The sequence below is a fragment of the Vicugna pacos genome, chromosome 5, assembly GCF_048564905.1.
Source record: "Vicugna pacos chromosome 5, VicPac4, whole genome shotgun sequence".
Lineage (NCBI taxonomy): Eukaryota > Metazoa > Chordata > Mammalia > Artiodactyla > Camelidae > Vicugna > Vicugna pacos.
Window position 1 is genome coordinate 74,001,401 of NC_132991.1, and position 15,099 is coordinate 74,016,499.

Here is a 15,099-nt window from a genome sequence, read left to right on the forward strand (position 1 = left end):
TCACATTTAGCACGATTTCTCTTTCAAACACTTGAGTTCTCTTTAAACCCCCGTCCTTAAATATCACCTTGACCAGAGTCTGGGAGGCATGGTCGACTAGGAACAGTTTTGGTATTGCCATCTAACTGCCTCCAACTGAAAAAGTTCACTTTTGTAGGTCTACTTAACCCAGAACAGTTCTGGGAATGTTAGCATGCTTAGGCTTAAAAGAAGTCAAAAGCACTCATTCTCTAAAAAAGTGCAATTATAGGCACAATAGTAAGAGCCTATGTGATGCAAGGAAACAGTACAGATTCTGAACCTGTACTCTTGGGATTTGAATTTGAAGCCCAGCACCACCATTTTTTTAGTAGGGGAAATTAACTGTCTGGGCCTCAGATTTTACTGCTGTAAAATATTCCTTACATTTACAAAACGGCTATGAAGATTTAACAGGATGCTTATAAAGCACCTCGCATATTTTCCTATGCATGGGAAGTTGGTCTTTGGCTTCATTATGGTCACAGGTAATTGTTCTATAAAAACACAATTAACTTGGGGATGCTCTGGATCCCTCCCCCAACCCCTTATGCTTTCTGTTTTCAAAGAGTCATCAAAGTCTGCCTATTCATGTACAGTTAAAAACTCCACCCATTTATATCTATCTTTCCAAGCCAAACTCTATTCCAATGCTGGGTAGCTTCATACTTTTTGCTACCAATTTATTCTGGCTAGTATGCACATCTCTGAATTAGTGGAAATTTTACCAGTAAAATGATCTCTCCAGTTGTGCTGCCCCACAATCTTTTCTTCTTAATCCTACCTTCTGCTACAGCCAGGTCCTCTAACTAGAGGACCAGATCAAGTGATATGGGGATGCTTCAAAGCATTTGTAAACAAAAATAATAGAGGACTATGTCTCCCTAACTGACAGGTAGCTTCTAAATCGACTTCTACAAAGATGGAAACAGCCCTGTGCTTCTATGCTAACTCCATCAAACATGACCTTCACAGAAATCAAAGAACTCACAATCCATACGACAATTTCCAATTCTAAATATGCCTTTAAAAAACATTCAGCTAATTTCTAAACATGTATTCTGGTAGCAGCCTTCCTTCCAAGTATTTTGCATTACTAAACGTCTAAAAATACATGGTATAGCTACATGTATTACATAAACAGATTACCTAAATGAGGTATATTCTTATTTTGCCTATCTGAGCAATTAAGTCACTGTTATTAAAATAAATCTCCCATAACCACATTCATCAAGCATCATGCTGTCACATTCACTAGTGACAGTCAGACAGCAGATAGAAGGAAATAAGTAAGCCCAGTGAATAAATTATGTTTTGAATGATTTTGAGATAAATTAAGACTACAGACAGTCTGTGTTCTATTTGAAAAATATTAAATTCAGACTCGAATTCTCTACTTATTTTTGGAGCAGGTATCCTCCAGTCCCCTGCACTGATCTCTGAGACACCAGACTCAGGCAGGAATTTGGGATGAAATTGATGAGGGACCCAGGAAGTAGGGACTAGGGCAAGAGATAGGTTTTCATGGTGGTGGGTTTTAGAGTTGAGCAGCTAGTTGCTCAATACCTGCTAGAGAGCCACACCTAGTCAACTTTGGATACTTTCTTCTGTTTTGTTCCTACCGCATCCTTAGCACCCAAGACAATGTCTTGTGTGTATTGTTCAAAAATGAAAGGCTTTTGAAGGGGCACTGATGGTGGAGATGACCTTCTAGAATAGGGATTTTATGGCAGCAACTCGCACAGGACTTGTGGTACATTTTTGCTGGATCCTTAAATAGAGTGTTTGCTAAATAGAAGATTTCCTACGTAGCTCACCATGCTTTAAAGATTCGTAGAGAGAGGATTTCACAACCTCCAGATAACTTCAGCTACCAAATCTAACTCTAATACTTAAACCTCCATCTCAGGACATTTTGCCCCGTTATCTCATGCATATAAATTTACTATTTACTTCTTTTCTGAACTCTGGGCAAATATTTATTTCAATAGTGCATCTATTGTGAATGGAGGCAACATTTGTTCTCCTGTTCCCCGAGCCAACTCAAGTGTGCTTTCCTGCCTCAGCTATTATTTCTAACCCTTCAATTATCTTTCTTGCTCTTTGAATGTTCTCCAGGATTTTAATCCCTAAAGTCCTGGAGCCTGAGCTTGGATGTAATATGCTGGGACTGGCAGGTGGAGACTAATGCTAAGTTATCGTTGTAAAATCACCTCATGCTTCCTGTTCTAGTCATGTAGACTCATGTAGCCTTCTGTTGTTCTTATTATTACATAATCCATTTGTAAGTCTGTCTTTTCCCACAATTTCAGAGGCAGTCATCTTTTATGTTGGGAATTCATACACCTACCTGGTCATTCTCCAGCTTCTGTGTATGTAATTTCTTTCCTCATGTAATTACCTTGAATGAATCAATATTAAATCTTCTCTTTATTTCTAAGCACATCATAGTCTTTGTCCAGTGCTAAGCAAATGCAAAGGGTTCAAATATAGTACTGATATCTAAAAGCTAAAACCAAACTCATTCTTTTTATTGTCTTTTCATCCTTGAATCTGTTCCTCTGCCTAAGTCCTCTGTCCAGGTCTCAGCACCACTACATGCCCAAGTTTGAGGGACTGATAATGTTTTTTTCTATCTCCTCATTCACTGCATATAGCTAATTGGTTTCCAAGTCCTGCTGAGTTTACCTCTTAAACATGGCCTTCCTCTTTATTTCACTTTACTATCCAAGTTCAGGTAATTCAACATCTCCAGGTTGGACTACAACAGCTTTTGATTTCTTCTCTTCAATCCATCATTCCATCCTTTCTCAAAACACCTATCAGGTCATTTTTTGCCTTAAAAAAATCACATTGTCTCCATTACTTAAGATGCATTCAAGACCCTGACATCACCTACCTTTTGCAACCCCCTCTCTTGCCATTTCCCTTCCTCTTCTATTCCTCCCAAATCAAATCCTACACCAAGGATGACAAATATGTCAATTTTTGTTAATTGGAAGTGGCTGCCTGAAACAATGTTTTAAGACTGACCAAGTCTACCATGAAGAGTTGGCAATAATGGAATGGTAATGATGGCCATCTTGCTATACAAATTGAATATTTAAATTTTCTTAACCTTTCATTTGCTTGGTACCCCTTGACTTTCTATTTCCCTAGAACTGGTCTCCTAGATACAAGTCTTGCTTTCCTTTCTCAATGCTCTCACAGTTACCTTTTGAAAAAATTATTTAATTACATGGTATTTTGAAAGTGGATAACCACACAAAAACATTCAAATCCATGCCTTATATCATTTTTACAAATGTAAAAAGGCAGAGCTATAAATGTTATAAAATGTAATGTGGAAGAATTCATATATAGTTTTGAAGAAGGGAAGGCCATTCTGTTATGACTTAAAATACTGAAATCATAGGAAAGACTGATAAGTTAAACTCTGTCAAAACCAAAATCAATTCTAAGATAAAAACAAACAAGTAAATAAACAACTAACAAATAAAAAAGCCACACAATACTATAAGCAAATGCAAAAGACTGGGAGACTTATTAGCAACTCATGTCAAAAAAGTGTAATATCTTTAAAACATAAAGAGCTTTTAGAAATCAATAAGAAAATTACCAACAACCCAATATAAAAATGGGCAAGAGAAATGCAAAGACCACAATGAGACATCACCTCACACCTGTCAGAATGGCAATCAACAAAAAGAGCACAAAAAACAAATGTTGGTGAGGATGTGGAGTAAAGGGAACCCTAGTGCAACGTTAGTGGGAATGTAAATTGATGCAGCCACTATGGAAAATGATATAGAGGCTTCTCAAAAAACCCAAATTAGAACTGCCATATGACCCAGCAATCCCACTCCTGGATATGTATCTGGAAAACAAAAAAACCCCCACTAATTTAAAAAGACAATGCACCCCAATGTTCACAGCAGCATTATTTTTAATTGTCAAGATATGGAAGCAACCTAAGTGTCCATCAATGGGTGAACGGATAAAGAAGATGTGATACACACACACACACACACACACACACACACACACACGCACGCGCAATGGAATACTACTCAGCCATAAAAAAAGAATGAAATGTTGCCATTTGCAGCAACATGCATGGACTTGGAGGGCATTATGTTAAGTGAAGTAAATCAGACAGGGAAAGACAAACACTGTATGATATCACTTATATATGGAATCTTAAAAAAAAAACCAACAAACTAGTGAATATAGCAAAAATTAAGCAGACTCACAGATACAGAGAACAAACTAGTGGTTACCAGTAGGCAGATGAGGGACAATATGTGGTGGAGGAGTGGGAGACACAAACTACTGGGTGTAAGATAGGCTCAAGGATGTATTGCGTGACATGGGGAATACAGTCAATATTTTGTAATAACTAAATGGAAAGTAACCTTTAAAAATTGTATAAAATTTTTTTTAAAAATTGAAAAATAAAGATTGCAGAAAGATAAAAAAAATTTAAAGGGGCAAGAAATAAGAAAACAGAACATTTACAGAAAAAATATAAATGGCTCTTAAACAGATCATAAGATGTTCAACTTCAGTAATAATAAGAGAAATCCAAATTAAAACTATTAAGATATCATTATTTTTACCTATTAGATGTGAAAAACATCAAAAAGTTTGATAACACAATATTGAGGAAGTAGCAGGGAAAAGGGGTCTCACATTTCTGGTGAGAATGTAAAATGATACAATACTGATGGAAGGCAATCTAACAATACTTCTCAAAATTACAAATGCATATGCTCATGAATCAACAATTTATCTCCTGATCAATGATCTTACAGATATACTTTCATATGTGAAAAATGTCTAAAGTACAATATTGTGGCACAGTTTGCAATAGCAAATATTGTAGGCAACCCAACTATTGGGGACGTACTAGTTAATACATGCACATGATAGAATAATGGTCAGCTTTAAAGCAAGTGTTTTCTTATGAAAAATAAGGAAGATCTCTCTGTAACGAAATGAGAAGAAAAACAGGGTAAGTTGTTCAGAGGGAAAAGCAAAGTTCAGAGGTGAAAATACAATGCTTAGTGTGCATTTGCTTGAATATGCTTAGAGACTGAAAGGATACACCAGACACTGATAATAGTTGACACCTGGGTGGATGGAGGATCTGGGTAGTAGGATTTTTTTATTGAAAACATTTTAATTTACTTAAAAAATCATGCAAATGCTATAGTTTTCTCTGTCCGGAATGTTATTTACCCTCATTCCTCACCTCCACCTAGATATATATGCTTCAGATCTTAATCATTTCATCAAAAAGACTTTCTTTCCCAGGGGCAGGGGGTACAGCTCAGTGGTAGAGTGCGTGCTCAGCATTCATGAGGTCCAGGGCTCAATCCCAGTATCTCCAGTAAAAAATAAACCTAATTACCTCCCCACAAATTTTTTTTTCAATTTTTAAAAAAAGAAAAGACTTTCTTTCCAATTTGGAAAAGTTCAGATCCCCTTAAGCCTCAGATGAACTCTTGCATTCACTTTTGTAAACCATCTGTGGAGATGTCTCTCTCATTTGACTGAGACACTCCTTGAGGCAGAGAGGAAGGCATGCTCAGGGCACTGTGTGGGGGCACATCTTGGGAAACCACGGGGAAAGATAAAAGTGGTAGACAGCGTCTCCTAGCAACTACGGAGGTTAAGATAAATACACGTATAATTAGAAGGCAGAATGTGGTCATTGCCTTGGGAGTTACAAATAAAGTTGTGTGGGATATAGAGCAAGGTGACTGCTGGGAAAATTTTCTAAATATATTATATATCTGGAAAATGCAGTGATATTTGAAAAGGGGTTTTGAAAGACTGATGTGATTTCTTCAAGAAGGGGCAGGGTATTTAATGCAGAAAATCAAACATCTACAGGGGCCAGGCAGGTGATACATGTGAGGGAACGGATTTACAAGTGGAAACCAGTTAAAAACAAGGTCTAGAGGCTCTTCAAGTTGGCTGCATATTAGCATCACCTGGGGGATTTAAAAAAATGCCCACACTCAGGCCATAATTCAGATGGATTCAATGAGAAACCGGGGGTGAGGGAGGGGGTGGGAGGGTGAAATGGAGGAGGAACCCAGGCACCTGCAGCTTTAAACAACTACCCGGATAACAACCACATGGACCAGCAGAGTCCTTATCACCTGTGACCTGTTAAAAATGCAGAATCCAGGCCCTGTCCTGGATTTACAGAATCAGAATCTGCACTGGGAAAGTATCTCCAGGGATTCCTGCATACACTGTAAAGTCTGAGAAGACCTGCTCTTTGTCCTTTTCCGAGGGAGTGGCCATTCAGTAAGAAGCATCAGCCTTTGTCTGGGAGAAGGCTCGCCCTCGAGTTGTAGATGTTCTAAGTTTTCCAATTACACTGCTGACAACAACACAAATAACTGAAATCCAGGGGAAGCCATCAAAAGGTGACTGGGGTCTCCCAGTTTGCTGGAGAGGGAATGGTGACTAGTGCAGTCTGTCCAAAGCTTAGATTGTTTTAAGGCAGAAGTTTTTAAATGTGGGTTGTTGGTATTTACTTAAATTTTTTGAGCAGCTAAACCATCCCTGTCAACAACATCAAAGGGCAAAGTTCAGTCCGTAAATCTGCTCTCACTCAGGCGGACAGGGATTTTGGAGGACCCTCCCTCCCATCCCCCTTAAGCAAACTTTAAAGGGCCTACAGAAAGTAAAGCCACGATGGTTCAGCAGGCTTGCACTGCTCGAGTAAAACTTATCTACTTAATGGGCAAGATCAAGTCACTTAATATTTTTGAAGCCAGGGTTATAATTGCAACACCAGCAACAAAGAAAACTTGCTGCCTCGTGATCTGGTTAGAAATATAAGTGGCCCGAAAGCGGAGCTAGAAAGAGCTGAAGACTTTTATCCAACAAATGCTTATCGAGCTCCTACTGTGTGTCAGGTGCTATTCCAAGTCCTTTCACTTCATTCCTTCGGAGGTAATCCCAGTCAGCCAGCCTCCTGGAAAACTGATGTCATTGCTCCTAAAATGAATGATCTCAGAAGATATAAGTGTGCATGAGTCAGAGCAGCTCGTGGCTCCAGCTCGGCACTGTCAGCAGCTCAATAGCTTGTCTTTGAATATCAGGGACTACTGAGATTGGGGGCCAAACAAAGGGAGGGAGAGGAGTTCGGAACAGGCCAAGACACACCTCGGAAGGTGTCTCTCTACTTTGCTAAAGAGCTTGGCAACAGTTACAACATTTTAAATGGCAATACTAAGAAGTGGCTTTCAAAGAATAGTAAGTATCAGCAACCATTTTCTCTGGTTCCCACAATCCTTATGTGAGGTTCTTTTTTTTTTTTTTTTAATTTGTTGCACTGAGTAATGTTTCTACCTACCTCTGCTAAAGTCCTAAATAAAATCACTCTATGGATAAATATACAGATTAGTTGCAAATGAGAAATCAGTGTAAACCTTCAATCTCTTGAACCTCCGCTGAATTAAACCACACAGAATTATTTCTGAAACACACTGGGTATTTTTATAAACAATCCATCAGAGCAAAAAATAACAAACTTCGCAAAATGAGTTTCTGTGACAAGTTTTTTTTTATCATTTTTAAAAGAAATTTCTCAGCACTCTCAAAATTTTAAAGGCTCAAAGAGTATAATCACTGAGAACAGCTGTTCTACCCCTTTATTATTTTAGAGCATGCATTTATTTTGTTTTGATACAAAGCTCACATTTGTTTGTAAGATGTGCAGCACAGTAACAAAAGAAAAGAGAAACAGTGTAATGTAACAGGCAAGGCACACAGACAGAACAAAAGGGAAAAAAACTCTCCTTTTGAGCTAAGAAGAGAAAAAAGAAATACTATCATCAAGGCGGAAGAAAGGCGTCTCTGAACAAGAAATAAATATTTTCCCAGCAGGGGGCTGGGGGTGGGGGGGGGAGGTGGGAGAACAGAAGGGTGCCCAGTGAGAAAATATACTGCTCATGCCCTTGCGAACAGAACTTCGATTTATAGAACAAATCAATCCACTTACAGGACAGGCTTAACTTCACCTGTTGGGAGGTAAGTTCAGTCCCTTTCTCCTTCTCTGAATGAATGGGAAAGGCTCACGGCTCGCCCTCTGCCTCCCACCACAGGAATGTGTGCTATCTGCAGAGTTGTTTTGAAACCCGTAGCACTTAAAGGAGCTGCATCAACAGGTTTCTCCTCCGTAACACTGAGCCGATCATCAGTGTTGAACGCAAAACTTTAACAAGTTAAATGCTATCAGAGGAATTTAAAACCAGCTCTGGCTAGAGCATTTTTTTTAAGAATCACATTTTTTAAAGACTTTATTTTTAGGGGGAGGAAATTAGGTTTATTTGTTTATTTTTGATGGAGGTACTGGGGATTGAACCCAGGACCTCATGCATGCTAAGCATGCACTCTACCACTGAGCTTATACCCTACCCCCCAAAGAATCACAATTTATAATTGTATCACTCCAGCCTTTTTTTGAGCCCAAAACTCCAGAGTGAACCAAGGGAACCAAGGGCTATTCCCTGACAGGTTAATACAAAGCACATTTTAAGGAAAGCCTGAAAGTCGGCCTTGGGATGTCACTGAGGACAGAGAACTCTTTCCCAGAAAGGGCTGCTGATGTGATTTTTAAAGACACAGGAGACTGAAAAATGTCCTTCCAAGCAATGTCACAAATGCCACACCTTTTCTATGCTTATTATCTAATGTAGTTCTATGGCCATTGCCCTCCAACAAAAATATTTATCTCTTCTCTCTCAGTTTTGGCCTATATACTTTCCATTCTGTCTTTAAATAAAACTGCTTACAGCAAATGAGTGGTGAGGCAAAATACTCATCATAGAAGCTTCATTCAGCCCTAAATGCAGAGGGGAAATGTCATAGGTAAATTCTAATCCTATTTTAAATTCCTACTTGTGATTGTTAAAACCCTGAAATTGACAAGTTGTTGTTTTTTTCCTAAGGTTAACTCTTTTTGGTTTGAGTTGGTGTCCAGTACTTGGCTTGCCATGTTTGCCCAGCCATTTGTCACCATTTTCATTTTGTTTGCAATTTATTCTGCAGTACCGAGTGGCTTCTCTTCAAAGTTTCTACGGCTAGATATAATTGGATTTCTCGAAGCCTCTCAAACTTCATCCAGCATGAACTTAATTGAAAATGACTATAATCTAATTTCAAACATTGACTGATGATGTTACAAAGAGTATGTCTATTTTCCCACAACAGAACAAGAATACAACTGAAAGTAAGTCAACATTCCCAAAATGAACACACAAGAAAAACTATCCTTAATGATAGGAAGGGAAATCTCTGCAATAAAATAATAAACTGTTGAGCAAATAATTTGCTCATTACCATGCACTGGGTGTTTTATTTGACCAGTTTCTTAGATGATCTCTATATAAACACTGAAAAGGGATGGTGTTTAGGTAATTGTCTAGATAACTTATTAATGCAGTTGATTCTAGGGTTCAAAGGAACCAACTTGAATGTCTGATGACTTTCCATGTTGGAGGAAGCAAGTTAAGTTAACAATGAAAGCAGTAAGATCTAGGGGAAGTGGAATAAGGAATCAAAAGATAGGAGTCAGCAGTGAGCTTCCTAAAACAGTGAGTACGTAAAACAGCATTTCACTGCGTTCTTTAATCTCTCTGGGATTTGTTCAAGTGTTTGGACCTTGTGCAGTTAAAAAAAAAAACAAAAACCTTTTAGAAAAAATACTCAAAGTCAACCAATCTTCCTAGTGAACTTGACTCTGGAACTTGCACTTAACACATGATTTTATCACATCTTGGAGGGATATGTAGAAGCTCTTTAAGTAATCTCCAGAGGGCATGGAGTATTTCCAAAAGTGAGGTAAAGAAGTCTGTAATCATGTAAGCATTACTTACTTAGGTATTGCAAATTAAGATGATCAAATACCTCTATAAAGTGGAAATTATGAGTTTAAGGTTTTTTTACCAACATGCCTGTACATTCCTTTCCTTCCCTCCTCTCTCTCTTCCTCTCTTCCACCTTTTCTTCTTTCCTCCCTCCCTCTCTCTCTCTTTTTGTTTTCTTTTAGTTTGGAAAACAGGATTTTGATGTCTTTTAAATTCTAGTACAAAAGTAACCTGAAGAATTAACCTGTAACAAGATTAACTGATGCCTGTAAATCCTCTCCACAATTATATTCATTAGAATCCTACAAAGAGGGGGCCTGGAGAAAATTAAGAATCCACAGTGGAGATGGTTCAAGGTAGCTTTACTTAAAACAGCCAAATAATGGAAACGACACAAATACTTATCATCAACAGGGAAAGATAAAATGTGGTATAGCCACACAACCAAATACCATATAACAAAAGAACAACTTATTGATACAAGGAACAATATGAATGTATCTCATTGACTTAATTTTGATCAAAACAAACCATATACCAAAAAGTACACAGTAATGGTTTCGTTTATATGAAGTTCAAAATCAAGCAAAATTTAGAAGTCAGAAGAGTGATTTCCATGGAGGGGTTACTGACTGGGAAGGGACCCCAGGGAGCCTTCCTTGAGTGCTGAAAGCATCCTAAGATTTTGTTCTGGTTGAAGTATACAGGTACAGCCTTCTACAAAAAGTCACTGAGCTACACACTGAAGATTTGTGCATTTTACTGAGTGTATGTTATTTTGCAACTAAAATGTTCTTAATAGAAATTCAAAGAAAATTCACAGTGAAGGAAGAAAAAACAAGTTAGAAAGTCTCCATGCAGGTTCAACAAAAGTGAAGGAGAGAGTCCCATTAAAACACACACACACACACACACACACACACACACACACACACACACACACACACACACACAGAAGAATAACCTTTCCCCCAGAGGGTGGGGAAATGACCAAACTGTTTTTCTTTCTGAGGTCCCCTAGATCATTAGGCATGGAACGTGGAAGGAGAAGTCAAGAATGATAAAGTCTCCCCCCTAAACTAGTGGGGTTTGAGAACCTCAGTTAAATCTCAGAATTTCTTAATTAGGGTCACCCTTCTGTCTCCTCAGTCATTGTAGGGAGCAAGCTGATTCTCTTTAGATGGAAATTGTTGCAAAGAGCGACTAGAAGTTTAAAGAGGAAACAAACTCTCCGGGTTTCAGGTAGAGAATTAAAATTTGGCCTCAAGTTTGCTTTCTTTATGGTTAAATAGGGTTCAACAGAATGGGAAAGGAGGGAGGGCTGTGGGCAGAAAGGCTGCCCAGGAATGAAAGGACTTTCCTTTGTGTTCCCTCTGTGAAAAACCACAGAATGGATCTGGTAGGTTGGGAGCAGGAGGGCAAGAAACTCCAATATTTATTTCTAGTCAAACTCTATTGATACAATTTATGGGCTTTAAAAAAAAAAAAAAAAGAAAAGAACTCCTGGCAAAAACAAATCCATATCTCCTTAGCCACTTAGACCTTTTAGAGACACGATGTATCCTTTTCTCTTGTTCTCCCTCTGAGCACTCCCAGCCCCGGCCATCATTTCTAATAGTGGAGACTGTGACTGGTGACCAACGTGTGAAGGGTTGTGGCTTGGCTCCAGCCTCCTGCCCTGGTATTCCCACATTGTCTTTGAACTTTAAACAATTAGAGTGCCACCATCAACCACCCAAAGTACCGCCAGTTACAACCTGGCTGCACTTAGGAAATGCTGTTAAAAATCCTAGACCAAAATTAATGGAGAAAATTATGGACAACACTAAACCTGGCCGTTTCATTTAAATAATGTAGATGGGGGGAAGAGGGGTGGCGCTAAAAATGAAGGTTATATATAGCTCACAGGTGTTTTACATGTATTATCACATTGAACCCTCTTGTCACCTCTGTAAGCCTAAAATTAGCACCTCCATTTTGTAAGTGGAAATCTCAGGCTTCAAGGAGCAGAAGTCCTAACTGTGCACAGCCAGGGCTCAAGCCCAGGTCCATCTGACTCCAACATCATTTTATATCATGACTGCTCAGGCTAGATGCCTACTTAATACACACGGAGCATAATTAACCTATCATCCTATGAAAAAAGCATAAATGGTAAATTAAATCAGCTAAAATAGACGGCAATCTCCTTGAGGACAACGGCTGATTACTCATCTTTTTCTGTGGCATAGAATAAACCATGATGTGCTAGGTGCATTCTTCTAAGTGGGTGCACATGAAATACTGTTTTTTTTTTTAAGTTACGTACTCAAACAACATACTTTCTCAAAGTATGTATAAGCATCTACAAAATTGTCATTAGGTTTTCTAATAACCGCAGAAAAAAACAAAATTTACTCACTTAAGTAAAACATGAAGTTAGTAAAAAGGACAGTTAAATGCCGAGTCATAACATAATCAAAAGAATCTAAAAACTTAGATACCGAATTACATTTGCTCACTTTTAAGCTTTAAAGGCATATTGGCGAATATTTCTGTTATAGCAGGAATAATAAGCAAGCACAAAGCCTTTCATGGTAAAACTGACCCTAAACATGAAGTCACTTCAAAGACAAGAACAAGCAAATACAAGATATTCTGCTTATACAGGGTGGAAGCTAAATGAGCAGACTAAAACCCAATCACTAGTAAAATTTCACTCTGATGACCAGTTCTTTACACCAAAGAATCCAAAAGCTGACTCAATACTTTTTCTTTACAGGACTTCTCTTCCCCATTTCATTTTAGTTTCTCTCTGTGGAGGAAAAGCACTGAACAAGATTTAAATTCTAAATGCCTTATTCCTTCTGGAACCTATAGTCTGAAATCAGTTTATTTACTTTTAAATTAAGTCAGAATTTGTTACTGAAAGAATTGTACCTGGGTCTTTAACTGCTGTATTGTTAATGATTCTTTGCAGTTAAACACATGCAGAATTCGAAGGTGGCGTGCTTTGTTATTTACTTTTTACTAGTGGGATTCTCAGTTTGCTGGAGGTTGAGTAATTAAGAATTTAAAGTTATACCATAGAATAAAAGGACTTCTTTCACTATTGGAGGCTCATTTGTCTTTCAGATAGAATTATGCAGGTTTTCAGGTGTGTGGCTGCTGTGTTTCTGCCTTAGAATTCTCTAGGATGAATCTGCCTGTGACCCTGAACCCACTCTTAAATAATCAGTGAATCTCCATTAATTATAAACATGTCTGGTGAGGTCCATTTCTGAGATTATAAGAAACAAATCAGTGTTTCCTTCTTTCTAGATTGTGTCTTCCTAATTTTTTTATGTTAGTTATTACAGTAAGCAGACTTTCCTGAAATTTTAACAATGTATCCCCATGCAGCATAAATGTTTTCTTCATTATTCAAAATGTTGACTCTCACTGTTTACTTTTGTGGTTCTCCATAATTTTATAGAGTAGTCATTCTCTGTCAAAAAGAATGTCTACATTGGTTCTTCTTTTTCTTTTTTTTTTTTTTAAATTTTGGACCAAATACCTCCTTTCAATCATTTGGGTTATTTTTGAGAATCTTCAACTGACTTCTGCATAAAAAGCCCCTTGTCCACATTATGGTTCTTAAACTAATCTGTCTTTGCACATAAACCTCATCCCTATTCCTGCTTCTCCATTTTTAATGCTTTCCATAGTCTCAGCATTATCAATTTTAAATCACATTTTATTCTATTACTTTGTATGAAATTACATATTTCTCCCTTCTGATTGGCAGCCACCTTATTCTATATTAAAGTCTTTAAAGTTTTAACTTTTGGTCCCCGTTGAGTCCCCTAGTGATGCCAGTTCATTAATATGCCAAGGTTTATAGCCTGGCACGCCTCTAATGGTGACACTTCTGGTGTGTGTGGGGTGAGGGAGGGGGCATACCTGTCACTCACTGTACTGATCCCTGTACCACTGAAGACAATGTCACCCCAAAATGAAATAGTAAAATGAACGTTCATGAACTCTTTAGCCTACAGCATATACTTTGCTAAGTAACTATACCATTTTTTTTAAATGGTAAATAAATGAAACTTACCCTTTCAAGAAGATTTCAATGGATGATTTAGGATCGTTTCCTCTTTATTTCAGCTCAGTCCAATGCAGGTAAGAGTTGTAGGGTCCGAGGGTCCAGAGGCTGTGGAGACCACAAAAGCAAGGGTAAAGGAAAGCCCTCCCCCTAAATTTACATTCATTTAGATCAGTTGGAGTGCTAAGGTTTTCAAAACCCAAGCTCGATATAGGTGTTTCCTTGAGGAGTGAGTAGTTAACTGTTTTCCCCAGCCAGCGAGGCTCTTAGGATCCCCCCTTTTAAAGCTGCAGGTTGTTCAACTATTCTTTTATGTTGTATTACCCTCAGGGGCTTATATCCGACTTCTATATTTAATGCATTTTAATTCAGCCTTATAATGATGTGTACACACACTCATGAGCTCATCCTCCCCTTAGGACTTACCCAGGTAGCAGAGATTAAATTGGCATTCTTTACTACTTCCTGTCCAGTGCAAGTCTGACTTCATGAATACCTTTATTTCTGCGCTTGCATCCAAAAGTTTTGGACAGTGTGATTACTTGATTCAATAAATAAAACAAGGTCTTTTGGACAGATCCTTTTGTAACACCATGACTATATAAAACTGGCAACACACACACCCTGGCTTTTCCGCTATCCACACTCCTCCTCCGATTTTTTTATTGCAGTGAGTGATTGCTTTGGAATCTCAAAAGCTTTGGGTCGCTTTCTCATAGCGTGAATTATGCCCTTATCCTGACTATAGTTTGTGAATAGTTTGTCTACCTGATTGGCCCTCGGCCAAACAATACATCTTGCATTTGAAGAGCCAGAAAAGTATTTTCCCTTCCACTGCTCTTATCTTTTGGTGAGGGGAGTGGGGCTGGAAGGGAGACATGAGAGTGGGAGAGACATAACGCCTCAGCCAGAAACCAGTGACACTTGATCCAGTTCTGTGTACTACCTTCAAGGAGGCCACGTCTGGAGGAAATCGTAACTGAAATGATACCATAGAGGCCTCCTGTCACCGCAGTACTCTCCTCCCACGGCCACCACCAGCTGCAGCCTCCTCTCTCATTTAAATCATCATCCTACTCTTTAATAAAGTCATTTGTGTACTGTCTTATCTCCCCACTAAGA

The 15,099-nt window shown here is 38.4% G+C and overlaps 1 protein-coding gene across 2 annotated transcripts in view; it reads right to left on the bottom strand.

Moving 5' to 3' along the window:
- SLC39A10 (solute carrier family 39 member 10) overlaps positions 1 to 14,382 on the bottom strand; it is a 95,909-nt gene extending 81,527 nt beyond the window's left edge. Inside the window, exon 1 of one of the 2 annotated variants that reach the window (XM_031678052.2) lies at positions 13,987 to 14,382. The gene's annotated coding sequence lies outside the window, so the exon portion shown is untranslated. Of the gene's footprint in view, positions 1 to 8,044; positions 8,479 to 13,986 lie in introns of those variants that run through there. The other variant, XM_015249305.2, reaches the window with a different exon arrangement.
- Positions 14,383 to 15,099: the final 717 nt, after the last annotated feature.